Here is a 15,425-nt window from a genome sequence, read left to right on the forward strand (position 1 = left end):
CCATATGCGTCTTAAGCAAGACGCAGTACGAGTGAAGTATCGAAAGGGAACTGCACATTTTAGAGTGGCCTTTTATTGTTGCCAGCCTAAGGCACACCTGTGCAATAATCATGCTGTCTAATCAGCATCTTGATATGCCACACCTGTGAGGTGGATGGATTATCTCGGCAAAGGAGAAGTGCTCACTAACACAGATTTAGACAGATTTGTGAACAATATTTGAGAGAAATAGGCCTTTTGTGTACATAGAAAAAGTCTTAGGTCTTTGAGTTCAGCTCATGGAAAAATGGGGGCAAAAACAAAAGTGTTGTGTTTATAATTTTGTTCAGTGTATATAGCTGTGAAGCACTGACCTGATTGTCTATGAAGTGATGAGGTGGTTACTGTGGGAATACATTGTGACTCCAACCCACTTGAGTGTTAGAAGAAAATGAAAGAGATCAAATACCCTTTATCTCACTCAAATCAGCAATGACTTGAAAGCTATCAGTCATGCCTTCAGAGGCGTCTGCAGGGAGGCAGAATATAGTTAGAAGAGCAGAGAAAAACTATTCCCACTCATTTTATATTCTGAGCTATCAGTTTGAGTGAGTTGAATGAGGATGGTTAGAAAATGCAACTGATGATAGAATCTGTAAATTATTTACATCATCACTGAATGGATGTGTTGATCACTCGCTTGTTAGGCTTGCCGCGATAGACGGTGTTGACGGTGATACCGGTGTTAAGCCGCAACACCGGTTACGTCACTTGCCCACCGCATCACCGACCCCCACCGTCATTTGGTGATACCGGTATTACCGGTGTTGTCACACGTCGATTAACCGGTGGGAAAATTTCCTCACCGTCACAACCCTACTGCAGGAATGCACAAGTTGACCGTCCTATAGAAATAGTTTAAGTCTGATTTCTCTTGAAGTGATCATGAACTCCTTTCTGCTTGATGTAAAGAGTTTTGCAGTAGCATCAGGCAGAAATATTCACAAAGCTTTAGAAAGTAAACGATTGAGTATTTTTATGTGATTTTCAAGATAAATTGTTTTTTTCATTTAAGAGCTGAGTTGCTATAATTTGAAGCATTCATTCCTCCCATAACTACTGTTAGTAAGTCAGGTATTATGGGCATTAATGATCTTGAAGAAGTTTGATAGATCATGGCAGTTCATAATACCTAAAAAAGTGTTACCAATCATGCTGCAGTGCTGGAGTGATATTTAATTATTATCATACTTTTAATACATTTTGTCAACACATTTAAAGAGTCATTAAGTGATGTGTTAATTGTGTGTGTATATTTTTGAGATTCAGGTAACTTTACAGTTAATGAGTTTATTTGCTCTTTTATGAGCCCAGGGCTCGCAAAATGTCAAAATCCCTGGTAGCCCTTCGGGTAGGCATTCTTCAGGTTTTGGTAGCCCAAAACGAATTTAACTAGCCCGAATAAAAAAAGACATCGGCTGAACTTTACTGTGGGAAAATCAGCATGATCAGCAAAAACTAGTAGCATATTGAGATGTAACGATTCACTAAACTTACGATGCGATAAAATTCACGATACAGATTACATGATACAATTTTCTTACAATTTATTTATATATTAATTTTTTTACAAAATGAGATTTAAGACAAATTATAAATGAAAAGGTGTCCTTTCATTATTTCTCAGACAAAATGCTGTATATTTCTTTGTGAAATTGAAATGTTAAATAATAAAACTAACTTGAAATTTGAAAACAAATCCCAAATCAAATAAAAAAAAAATACAACTAAAAGAAATCTCTTCATATAAACAAAGGCTTTGCCTGTGCTCTATTTAAAATCAGAGGCAACCACTGCATTTGAATTACTATCCAAAAAAGATGCTAAATACATGTTATTTGGATTGTATAATTTCAAAATTTGAAGCAAAAACAGAATGGTCTGATTTTAGCTTTGTGAATGAGACGCAAATGTCACTCTCTGACAGCAGGTGGCGCTTATGGAACAGCAGGTATTTATAGGCTGCTGCCCCTTTAAGACCGAATGCACGCAAACGATCAACTACGATCCGTTTCACCCCTACAAGTGAGTGAACAACGCGAATGAAGTTAGGAATTTTATATCACTATTCAAGATAGCCCGTCGGGCAGGGCGGTGATACATTTTGGTAGCCCGACTGGAAAACACAATAGCCCCGGGACGTCGGGCTAGCAAGCCTGTCAGTTTAATATTCTAGGATAGCAAATGGCATATATTGACATCCTGCTTGCTCAGGTTCTAGACCTGATTTGAAAAACATGACAAATGTTTGCGATATGTAAAGCAGGTCCTGGCAAAATCTATTCTAATATGGTGATTAGAAATGAGCCATTAAAACAGATTGCCTTCCCATCTGCATGGATTGTCCTGCTTTGGCAGACAGCTGGATCCTGAGAGAGTACACAAGACTGGATACACTTTTATCATGAAGCAGCGCTCTCTTTGCAGGGATCATTTTCTTATCTAGAAGCTAATGTTTTGCCAGAAGCTTAATTTTATTTCCATATATAATGTTTTGTGCTGCCTATTGAAAAGTGAGTGAGTGCAACACAATTCTTGAACTTGATTACATTGCAGCCAATTTAATTTGTGAAAGTAAAATTTACTTAAAGGGGTGGTTCATTGCGATTTCACTTTTTTAACGTTAGTTAGTGTGTAATGTTGCTGTTTGAGCATAAACAATATCTGCAAAATTACAAAGCTGAAATGAAAGTACAATGCAAACGGAGATATCGTCTTTTAAAATTCTGGCACAATGGCGTTTTATGTTAAGATATGATGCTCTTAGAGCCAAAGCTCATGCTATACACTGTGAAACTAGTCAATAAAAAAGCTTAACTCTGTCCACTTATTACTCCTGTGAGATACAGTAACATACAGCATCATTAAAAGGACTTCTCAGTATTTTTCAGTATGGATGTGTGTAATTTACGTTGTAGAACAAAACGTAAAAATATCGTCAAGTTATGTTTACCACAGGCTTCGTTTTACTCATTAATTGAAAAAAAAACCATTATAAAACCCCGTAGGAAAATCTAGAAGGAACCCGCGGCGAATTACTCTTCCGAATTCTGACATCATAGTTCCCCCACTCTATTTGAGCCACATTATATCCATAACTGAATTTCCATATGAGCTTTTTCCTTTAACAGCATTTGTGCTCTTGCCAGAAGAAAACAGCCCTTTTTAGGTTGTGTCTGTGGTTTGTCTTGTTTGTTTTGTCCTTCATTGCATTGAACACCACTTTTAGTTTCAGTATGTAAATTATTTTCTCCTTGAAATAGGTTGTGCTTTTGCATAGTAGTGGTATTCTTTAAATTAAATCAGAATTCTCAGAACTTCTTTTTAGTGCATTTAATTTGATTGGCACTGACATTGTTACTTCTCCTCCCTGATTTTGCTACTAAGAAAACCATAAAAATGGCATTTGTATCACAGTCAAAGCCATTACTCTGTGCTCAGAGCTTGTAAACTCTCTCTCTTTCACACACATGCAGTCAGTCCATGTCGAGTTGTTTTCCAGCTCCTCTTTTCAAGCCTCCAGTGCTCTTAATTGGATTTGCCCAGATGAAGGGTGACACAATTACACAGGCAAATTTCACAACATGTGCTCAGAGAAGCACATCAATTTCTTGCCACCAAACAAGATCTCCAGTTAAATGAAGTCTAGTTTTTGCATCTGTATTAGTTATTTTCTATGTAGAAGACAATGTCCTGTCTACATTTATGTAGCCAAACGCCCAGTTCACCTCAAGATTGTTAATATTAGTTAATGCACTATATTAAACTAACAATTGATAAAATTTTTACAGCATAATATTCATTTCTAAATATACTGATATATCTTTTATATTTCAGGTTTTGTAAATGATTAACATTATGTATTAGGTTGAATGATACTGTTTGAAAGTTGGGAGACAGTAAGATTTCTTTGAAAGAAATGAATACTTTTATTCAGCAAGGACAGATTAAATTGATCAAAATTGACAGATGTTTTTACTTTTTATTTATCGAAGACTCTGGATAAAATGTTCCACAAAAATATTAAGCAGTACAACTATTTTTAAATTTTTCAATAAGAAATGTTTCTTGAGCAGCAAATCAGCATGTTAGAATGATTTCTGAAGGATCATGTAACACGGAATATAAAATATATTCAAACAGTTATTTTAAATTGAAATAATATTTCACAACATTACTATTTTACTGTATTTTTGAAATAAATGCATCCTTGGCAGCATAAGAAACATCTTTCAAAAACATAAAAATCTTGAATGGTAGTGTACATGAATTAATTATGAACAATAGCAAAATGAACATTAAGCTCAATTAATAAATGCTGCAAAAAATTTTATTAGTTTGTGTTATCTAAGCATTTAACTACTAAATGCAAATTGAGCCTTGTATATAAAGTGTTCCTGAAAACATTATATGCAAAACCTGCTTCCACCCATGACTAAACCTCACCCACCCACATGATGATGGAAATGTGATTCAGCTGTTCTTGAGTGATAGCTGTCCAAACACAGGTCTGTCTGTCTTCATCCACCTTGTCAGGCTTTGAGACATCTAAATCCTTTGTGGTCCTCTGAGAGTAAATCTCCTCAATAAAATTGTTGTATTCGATACAGCAGCCAGGCAGTCCAACCAACAGGAAGGACAATGCGCAGAAGACCCCCACTATTGTTGCATCTTCTGCATTTAACTTTTTCATTGTTTCTTTAAATGCCAGACCACAGAGAACATGGTAATTTCTTGTGTGTCAGTAAGTTATGTAAAGGCGTTACATTAAGCAGCTTGAAGGACTTTTAATGCCGCAGGAAGAGCTGTGTGTGTATGTAAGAACTGTCCTCCTCCTCCTCGCTGGGCTGTTTTTAGAGGCACACATGTGAGTTGGGTGAGGTCCAGAGGCTCTCAGGACAAGCATGAATTTGCAGCATTCATCATTTATGAATGATGATTACCATCAGCTAAATTTAGTGCTGTGTATGCATCCTCTATATCTCTAGGGCTTTTTCAGTTGGGATGCCCCAGATGGATCCAATTCCCCCACAGCGCGGTTAATCTCACATGTGTAGTTGGCAAGCACATCCTGTCAGCTGGTTCTGTGGATCCATAAGTTTGATTTGGTTATGGGAAATGGGAAAACACCAGAAGCTCCTCCCCTTATGGATCATGCCTCCATTCGCCAGCCCGACCCCTAGGTGATGAGGCGTTTCTACCTCTCTCTCCATCCACTAAGCCCAAATTCACTAGCTAGGGGTTAGTAGAGGTTAGCTCAGGATTTGGCAGGGAATGTGCCTGCTGCTATTTTTGTTTTACAGTCTGTAGAATGAGAATGTTTTGTATGTCTGCTTTCGATGACAACAGTGATATGTGTGTGGCTGTGGCTGTGGCCACAGTAGCGTCCCTGAGACAAGATAATCTGCATTATTCAATTAAAGTGACCCGGATTAGAGACTGACACACTCATACCTGACACTAAACACACTTTCTCTCTTTTGGACATGTGTGTTTTAGATATTGTGGGATTAGAAGTATAGTTTGAGATTTAACAGTGTGACCACAAACTAGAAATACCCTACGCCCTATTCAACTGGGTGAAAGTCTCACAGGGCTTTGGTTAGTTTATAAGTAAGTTTCTAGATGAAATAATTGGTTATCTAGAACAAAATGATGTGGTCTTAGTGTGTCCATACTGCTTATTTGGCTTTTAGTTTTAAATGAATCCAGATCTCGAGCTTGATTCCCAAGCGTGTAATCCAGTTTTCACACTGACCTCTACTGACACGCTTTCATTTCATTTATCACGGTTAGTTTCAGCTTTAATTACACTAATGTACCTTGTAACGAACATGTAAGCAACATTTGAGAAATATTGAGATTGTACTGTATAGTTTAAGAAAGTACTTTCACATGTCTGTCAAACATAAAATAAAACATAATAAAAGCTAAAACTGATTTTTTTTAAATTAGTCTTTGAAAGAAGTAGTGTGAAATATTTTAAATGTTTTTTAAAGAATATATTGTGAAATATTATTACAGTTTATAATAACTGTTTACTATTTTAATATATTTTAAAATGCAATTTATTCCTGTGATGGCAAAGCTGAATTTCATCAGCCATTACTCCAGTCTTCAGTCTCACATGATCCTTCAGAAATCATTCTAATATGCTGATTTTGTACTACTGACGAAACATTTCTTATAATCAATGTTAAAGACAGTTTGTGATTAATAGAAAATTCAATAGAAATTCATAGAAATCTTTTTAAAAATGTAAAAGTATTTACTGCTGCTTTTGTGCTAGTGACACTGCAAATTTCACTGCTAAAACAGAAAATTGACATGCATTTGGTGCTTAATGGAGATGATGTATATAACTTTTTGAAAAAGAAAAGAAAGAGGTGACTATTGAGAAAGAGAGAAGTGATGTTTTGCTCTCTGTCAGCTATGCTGTGCATATGGAGAAAATTCTGTTTTTGATATCCGTAGTGAACTCTTTTGTAAACTTTGGGCAGATTCTAATGGTGTCTACTGTCTTTAAAACTATTTGGAATCCTTCATGGTTGTCTGGTTTTAATTATGAATCCAAATTAAGCATTTAAAATGAGTCTGTGAGGAGGCAAGATGAGATGCTATGCAGAGATAAAGAGGAGAGTTGAATGTTTGTAGAATGACTGCAGGGTCGAGAATGAATGTCCGCCGCTTCCTGCCCCCATGTGATCTGCACTCACATTAGCACAAGTATGTGTGTGTGTGTGTGTGTGTGTGTGCACTGTTTGAAATGGATCCTTCTTAAGGGCTTAATGGCTGCAATATAAAGCTGTTGATGATTGTAAAGTAGATGCTGAGACCGCTTTGTATGATTTTGCCATCATATCTCTTCATTTTCTTGTCAGGTTTTAAAAAGTGACCTTTAAAATATAATTTGCTTTCTTCTCTGGCAGTGAAAAGCAATTGACAGCATCTTCAAAAATGCTGTGCGAACAAAACACAAAAATAGTGAGGTAGTCACTAATCAACCTCAGACAAATCGACTGCAAAAAAGATTGCTGTGACTTAGTGCTGGGCGGTATACCGGTTCATATCGAATACCGGTGTTTATACGGTCATGCATGAAAAAAAAAACACCATCATGTACCGCGAAACCGGTATAATTTAGAAAAATACCGTGACATAAATTTTTGGTCATACCGCCCAGCACTACTGTGACTGTTGGTCGGTGTTAGGCTTATGCTCAACATGGAAGAAAATAAAAAATATGTTGATTAAAAAATATAAATACTTTTTATATAAATAAAAAATATATATTGACAGCCACATTTTATAATATCTACTCATCTGCCACAGTGATTTACAGTATTGTCTTTAAATTATCTTTATTTATTTGGGCTTTTCGTCTAATTTCTAATGACATGAAATTGCTTCATTTCACTCAGATATTACTGAAAGTTCCTTGTACTTCATAGAAAAAAAGTTACGTATATAAGCTGAACTTAAACTGAATGAGTTGCAGCGGATTTCTAGTTCCCAGTATGCTTTGCATTAGATTGTATAAAGAGAATAAATGTTGAATTTAAGTGTTATTTTGTGTATAGGGAGAGATGTGTTAGTTAGTGTTTAATGCTCTGTTATGATGGGATTTATAGGAGTTTCTGTTATGTTGCAATTTCGATGGGCTGTAAAAGTTAATATGAGTTAACATGATGTTTATGCAGTCTAATTGTATGAGTTGGTTTAGCCAATATTTCAATTTGATTGCAATTAACATGCTTGTGTAGTGCCAAATTAAAATGTAAAGTTCTGCTACCTTATTAGGGTTTACAGTGCAGCAGATAAATAGATTAAAAGGTTTATTGACACACTGTCACAGTGCTTTTTCTCTCTCTCTGTTGTCATCAGCGTCCTGTTGTCACTCTAGCCTGTTCCTTCCTGTATCTCTGTCCTCTTATTGTGTCCATTCTTAGTGCGGGATTACCAGAGATTAATGAATCATTCTGATCACACTACATCAGCAGTGAGGATTAGTCTCTGCTGTCCATTACAGTATGAATTAAGCTTTCCCTCAGTCACTGTACTTGCTTGATATGTAGATCATGAGTCACCATTATACTAGATTAACCAGATTACAATGTTACATACAATTAAACATTTTCTCTTATACTCGATGACTAACATGGTGCATTTCCATTAAAATCATGGTACTTTCTTATTAATGTAGCTTCTTTATACATGTTACAGTAAAATGTATGCTTGCAGCTTGGGTTTACCAGTAGGCTGTGAATGCTATACATTGGTAGATTTCAGCATGCACACACATGCACAGACACACACATCAATGCTAGTTAAAGCTGTTAGGTCTGGCCATAAGCAGTAGTGCTGTCTAGGTCAGTGCACATGCCCGGGGCTTCAGACATTAAAGCTGTTAGCTGGATGTGTGATACTGTGAACTTCACATATCGTGTCTTGTACAGTAAGTCTTAGAAAATTCAGCCTCAGTTTTAATGACGTGTTGCTTTGTATTGAGAGAAACATCCACCGATGAGTTAGGTTGTGCATGTATTGGAGTAAATACAACATGCTTTTCCCGTGCAGTCATTAGTGCTTGTTCACCCAGATCTGCATTTTTACGTTTTATTTATTATTTATTTAATTAGTATTTAGCCATAATTGAATAAATTCATGTGAATTTAAAAAAAGGTGCCAATTCACATATACATCACTTTTTAAAAGTTTTGTGACAGTAAGGGATTTTTTTTCTAGCAAGGATTCATTAGATTGAACAATGGTGACAATAAAGACATTTATAATTTATTTTAAATAAATGTAGTTCTTTTAAACATTCTAATCATCAAAGAATCCTGAAAAGAAATGTATTCCACAGAAGTGTTTATAGTGTGTTCATCATTGATACTCAAGAGAAATCTTTCTTGAGCACTAAATCAGCATATTAGAATGATTTCTGAAGGATCATGTGACACTGAAGACTGGAGTAATGATGCTGAAAATTCAGCTTTGCAATCACAGGAATAAATTACTTTTGAAAAAATATTCAAATACAAAAGTTATTTTAAATTGTAATATTTCACAACATTTTTTGTTTTTGCTGTATTTTTTCAAATAAATACAGTCTTGTTGAGCATAAGAGACTAATATTAGATGTTAATTATAAAAACGGTTATTAATATTCTGGCCAATATTGATATAAATATTTCATATTATGACCAATGACTGAAAAATGGCCCCTTAAAGGGTTGCTTCTTTGCCGTAAAATACTCCAAACCCTTTAAGTTAGCGCTAGATGATGGCAAACGTACATGTATCTAAAAATAGACACAATTAGATATCAGTCAATAAGTATCCAATATTGACACATGCTGATAAATTCTTATTTTTACACACTTTTTAATCCCCAGAAGGGGTATAAATGTACTCAGTGTTCACAATCGAAATAAATTATATATTGTTGTGATTGTTGTGACAAAATCATTTGTTTCCTTTTATTTATATATTCCAACAACACTAAAACAATTTCAGTGCTGAACTACTACGCCTATTATATATAGTATCTCCTGTTCATGTAGGTGGATGATATGAGCATGTCCTGACTGTGCATAATCCATAAAAGGTATTGTTGTCATATATAAGTGGCTACTAAATTCACATTTCATGTTCCAGGCGGCCCTTTAAGTAGATGGATAGCAGAAAGGCCCTGGACCATTTGCTGAGGGGACGCTGTATTCTTTATGGACTGTAATGTGTTATAAATGTGTCTAAATTAGTGTCTGGATTCAGACTGTCTCTAAGCGGTTGTCTTTGTTGTACCTGTCTAATATCCAGTAGGGCATATCTCTTTATGTCTCTCTCTGTTGTATAGCTCAATTTTCAATTCTTTCTTTCATCTTTGCAGAGCGTACAATTGAAGTTTCTCTCTGAGAATAGTCTTTGTTTGGCTGTTCATCCTCTCACGCTGGCATTCTCTGACAGCCTCCTCTGAAATCCCCATCCCACTTGAATCTGTTGGCAGCTCTGTTTTGTTTCCTTGCTGACTTGAATAGCTGCTTCATGTTTGGAATTAAGTCTTGTGGCTTAAGACAGCAAACCAGACCCAAGGGCCCTGTGACATGCTCTGAAATCCAGGCCTAGCCGACATAATGGGCTTGTCAGAGCTCGCCGCAGTCCAAAGACTCAAACATCTTTTCTTGCATGTGGAGTGCTTGACTTTTTCATAAGTGGCCTTTTTGTCCACATCATACTTCTGAAAAGAGGGCAGTCTTGATTCCTGCTGGAAAAGAGGGCTGTAATTCTTCTCTTACAGAGGGAAATCACTTGAGCTTGTCTGCTGCTGCTGTCTTCTGTTCACTAAGCTTAGAAATGTCTAGAGTTCTGCATGTAATAATTGTAATCAGGAAAACTTGGTTAGAATGAGCATTGGCTTATGTTTTGTGTGCTGTATCACTCTCCCACTCTCCAGAAACACCTAGAAAATTCATGATATTTTTGATATTTTTTAACCAAAAAGTTTTTTTTTTTATTTTAATGTTTTTGAAATGTCTCATGCTCACCAAGGCTGCATTTATTTGTAAAATACAGTAAAAACAATAATATTGTGAAATGCTATTGTAATTTCAGGTAAGTGTGTTCTATTGGAATATATTTTAAAATGTAATTTTTCAGTAGCCATTACTCCAGACTTCAGTGTCACATGATCCTTCAGAAATCATTCTAATATGCTGATCACAGTTTAATATTTTTGTGGAAACTGTAATACGTAACTGTACTACTTTTTCAGGTTTCTTTTATTTATTCGAAAGTACAAAAGACCAGCATTTATTTGAATATAGTTTTTTTTTGTAACATTATAAATGTCTTTACTGTCACTTTTGATCAATTTACTTTTTTCATCACCCTTGCTGAATAAACATATTAATTCCTTAAATAAAAAAATATTACTGACCACAAATTTTTGAACAGTAAAATTGCACAGTGCTCTGTGTTTTTAAATTAGTTATTGCTTTACTTTAAAAAAAAAAAAAAAAAAGCTCCTGTAGATTTATTATACTGTACACATTAACAGTGTCAACACTGAAACAGGAAGATGGCTTCAGAGTGTTTGGGTTGAATTTGGATATCACAATTGATTTAATCCATTTTCTTACAAAATTTTCTCTGAATCTGAACATAATTGAATCAAACCTGTCTGTCACAGGAAAGACCATAATCTAAGAGACTTAACTTCAGCTGTTTTAACAGAATGAGTCACTGTAGATATTGTCTTATTCACAAAACTGAATAATTTCTAGATGTGCTATTTGTGATATTTCTAGATATAATCAACAGCAGAAACAAGGCGGTACATTTTTTTCATTTTTTTCATTTGAACCCTTTAACTGTCACCCCCAATTTGTGAAAGTGCACTATCCAAACTTTAATTGTTATAATTATTATTGCAGAAGTGAAAACATTTAAAAAAATGAAAGTATAAAAAAGTTATAGAAGTTTATATGTACTGTAAAGAAAATGTACTGTACTAATTTTTTAAAATATTTACAAAATAGTTTTTAATCCAAAATTGCTATAAAATTAAAAGGTTTAGATTGTAAAATACCGTAATACATTTTGTAATATAACACTTGACACTGCCCACTAAGGGGGAGGAGACCGCTAAAAGATTTTAAAGTACCATTTCCATGGTAAAGCAATGTCCGATTTCTAAATGTTTTTCACAGAATTAATTTTTAAATTTTAAGCTTTCAAATGATTACAAAAATATGTGATGGGAAAAAAGACAACAACAACAACAAAAAAGAGCGCCAAGCATCCCGCCAGCAGGATCTTATGATTCATATTATCCATTTTCCATCATACTGCTTATAAATGCTAAATCACCTGTAGATCACCTTTATAATATTGTAACATATAATTTATTTGCCAATACTTTCAGATTATTTGTATGTCTTCCCAGCAGTGCTAACAGGTATGTACTTTACTGAGGAAGTAAATCTCATGTTTCAGGATGGGTACACAATATTTATTTTGAATAACGGGTTTTGGAGGCTCGTATACTCTTTGTGTTGACATTTACTCATACTAGGTTAAGAGAGTTTTTTTTTATATCACTCACAGATCCCTTGCTGTAGAGAGACTAGTGGAAGAAACATCCAATGCTGCAAGACTGAGGTGAGTATGTCCTACTTCATCTACGTACTTGATAAGATCCACTTTATTATCAATGTCTTAGTGTTACAATTATTTTTGACAGGTCCTTTTAAAATAACACCCTTTATACCTGATTACATCAAGACATTTGTAGATGCAAAAGGGCAGCTTACCGCAAGCTGCAGCATATTAAACTCTGTAACTGTAATCTGTCTAGTTGTTCCTCCATGAGTGAAATCCCATTTGTATTCATCTGCATGTACATTGGCCGTGTCCTCAATCACTGTATGCTCCAGCAGTTTAAAGCCTGTCAATATTCATCTCATCAGTGCTCCCACTCTCCCTCAGCACTTACCAGCCTCTTAAAGGGAAAGTTATGGCTGTTTATAGACTCCTTAGATGGTAAAACTATACTCTAATGCATCATGTATTGTAGCAATACTTTTCTATGCATTTGGATGTACAGTAGCTAGAAGAGGTTAAGTGTGTCACTTAATTGTTTAGTAGCCAAACCAGGAGGCCTGTCTTTGCAGGTTATCTGGCTGGCTAAACCACTACTAGAGTAAAATAATTATTGATTTCAGCCTTCTTTTTATCCAACAAGTGCCTGCAGTGTGTGTTTTAGTTTTAGTGTTTCACAACTAGTTTCACAACCATCGGACAATTGACAGTTTTGTAAATGTATAAACAAAAATGGAAGTGTGATGTGCAAAAGTCTTTCACCTACAATCAATGCTTCTTTTGCTGTAGTGTGTCAGTAGGAAATATCAGTTTATATTTCCAAACATTCCTTTTGTCATTAATTATAATAATCCAGTGAGATTTCTGTATGCACAAGGAGTCTGACAACAGCCAGTGCTCCACACAGAGATCTGATCTCACCATCATCCAGTCCATCTGGAGTGACATGAAAAACAGAAAAAACTGAGACAGACTAAATCCAGAAGAACTGTGGCAACGGCTCCAAGATGCTTGAAGAAACTTATCTGCAAAGTTACAGTACTGTGAAAAGTCATGTCACTCCAGACGGACTGGATGATGGTGAGATCAGATCTCTTCTGACACACCCATTTCAGGTCCTGGAGTTTCTTCTAATGAGCTAATGAGTTGAATCAGGTGTGTTTGATTAGGGAGACACACAAAATGTGCAGGGTTGGGGGGCGCCCAGGACCAGGGTTGAGAAACACTGCACTACAGCAAAAGATGAAAATAACTGGCTTAAATTTTTTTGTTGGTGGTGGTGAAAAATAGTGATATTATTATTATTATTATTATTATTATACTACTGATATTACTACTATAATACTTTTGCTCAGTAATCTATCTATCTATCTGGAAATTTTTCTGCAGTGTAGTTTTGTTCATGGCTTTTGAGCATAAAGGCATGTTGTGCAACCTGTCCATGTTGGCATCTGCCTAATTTGGCTTCTACCAAGTGACAGATGGATGTAAGAGCATTTTTCTTCCCTTTTAAAAGTTAAAAGTATTTATTTTGTTGTCCTACATATGAATGATCATATAGTTGCATTTTATTATTTGCATTAACATAGTTTTTTTTTTCCCAGCTTTCCATGACTCAATAATAGCACCTACTTGTTGAGAACCACTGTTGTAGACTGTAGAAAGTTTATGGTGACACACCATTCATTATTTTCTATTTCAAAGCACATCTTTCTCCCTGTGTTTATTCAAGCGATAGTTTGCTGTTTATCTTGTCTAATAGCATACGGTTCCCGATCACCACCCACTGACTGATACAGCGCTAGAACCGTTTGGGCGCTGTTCCCTCACAGTTTGCATCAAAGCTTTGGTGTTGAATTGAAGTGAGAGGAGGCAGAACGTGGGCATGGAGCATTGCAGTCGTTCACCTCTCCTCCTCCTGTTTGTTTTCTTCACATATCCTTCACTCTGCTCTGTGCGTTTCTCCTCATCCGGAGGGACTCGCTTTAACAGCTGCATAAATGCACTCTGCTTCTACAAGGACGCCTGCTAGAGCTCAGCTCTGCCAGTGCAGAAAAAAAAGTGTGTGTGTTTGTGTGTGTGTGTATGCACTAAAGTCTGCTCACTGCATACAGATGTCTTGGATTGAAATGGATATCTAGCACCTGGGAGAATAATTCAAGCGTCTGTGAATGCAAACTCATACTCACACACTGAAAAACATGGTGTGAGTAATATTCTCTTTAGCAGGAGCTGACAGGCCTGTCTGGATGAGGTTAGAAAGTCAGCTAAATTTGCTAGCCTAAACATGCTAGCCTTCCAGAGACAGAATGGGGAGAAATTGCAAGGTTTAATATGACAGGCCAACATAAGAAGTATTTAGTGTGATTTGAGCTAAAGAAGCTAAATTTATTATTCCATTTTTTACATATGAGTTTTTAAATACATATAAGCAAACATTCATAGAACATGTGGTTCACCTAACACCCGATTGCATGAGCAGGAAGATATGCAGACAGATAGAAGTCATTTTAGGGCGTTTAAGACCTGTAGCATGTAACATTAGTCTCTTACTTTCCATGGTTGTGAAACTTGAGTACTTGTCTGGATGAGTCAAAATCTCTATTTTTAAAGATGAGTCCTAATGAACCAAGAATTCTGGTGCCTCTCTGTTGTTATCAGATGTTGTTATCAGATGGCCATCTGCCCAGGAGGAAGTGAAGTCTGAGGATTACAATATTCTCTTTTTTAACTGTTCTGCTAGTCTGTGAACACAAATTCACATGCATCTAAAGTGGCACAAAACTAATTTTATATATATAATGTGTGTCAGAGCTGGCGTATCTGTATACATTTAGAAAGTCAGCTGTGCGTTGTTTCTACTCAGGAATGTTGTGCTTGTTGTCATATGCTTTAACACACTATCATGGTGTTTACAGTGAATGTAATCAGTGTTTATAGAGAAATGCTTCCGCACATGATTTTGCTGAGCATGTTCGATTTTGACAAGCCAAGGGTGCATGGCTGCCTAGTGCATGTGGCATGCAGTCTCTGCTACACTGCGCTCTTGTAACATTTCATTTCAGATGCCAGTTTTTTTTTTTTAAGAAATTGCTTTCATTCCGAATGGATGGATTAAACTGATCAAAAGTGACAGCAAATACATTTGTTACATAATATTCCTATTTCAAATAAATGCTGTTGTTTTGAACTTTCTATTCTTCAAAGAGTCCTTAAAAATATATATTAAAGGGTTAGTTCAGTCAAAAATTTAAATTAGGCTGCGTTTCACTCACCCCCGATGC

At 35.7% G+C, this 15,425-nt stretch overlaps 1 long non-coding RNA gene across 1 annotated transcript in view; it reads left to right on the forward strand.

Moving 5' to 3' along the window:
* Positions 1–15,425, forward strand: part of LOC107748504 (uncharacterized) — a 42,123-nt gene that overhangs the window by 19,491 nt on the left and 7,207 nt on the right. The window contains exon 2 of the long non-coding RNA XR_001640939.1: positions 12,148–12,201. This is a non-coding gene — a long non-coding RNA (uncharacterized LOC107748504). The remainder of the gene's footprint in view (positions 1–12,147; positions 12,202–15,425) is intronic.

The sequence above is a fragment of the Sinocyclocheilus rhinocerous genome, unplaced genomic scaffold (assembly GCF_001515625.1).
Source record: "Sinocyclocheilus rhinocerous isolate Xijiao unplaced genomic scaffold, SAMN03320098_v1.1 scaffold230, whole genome shotgun sequence".
Classification (NCBI taxonomy): Eukaryota; Metazoa; Chordata; class Actinopteri; order Cypriniformes; family Cyprinidae; genus Sinocyclocheilus; species Sinocyclocheilus rhinocerous.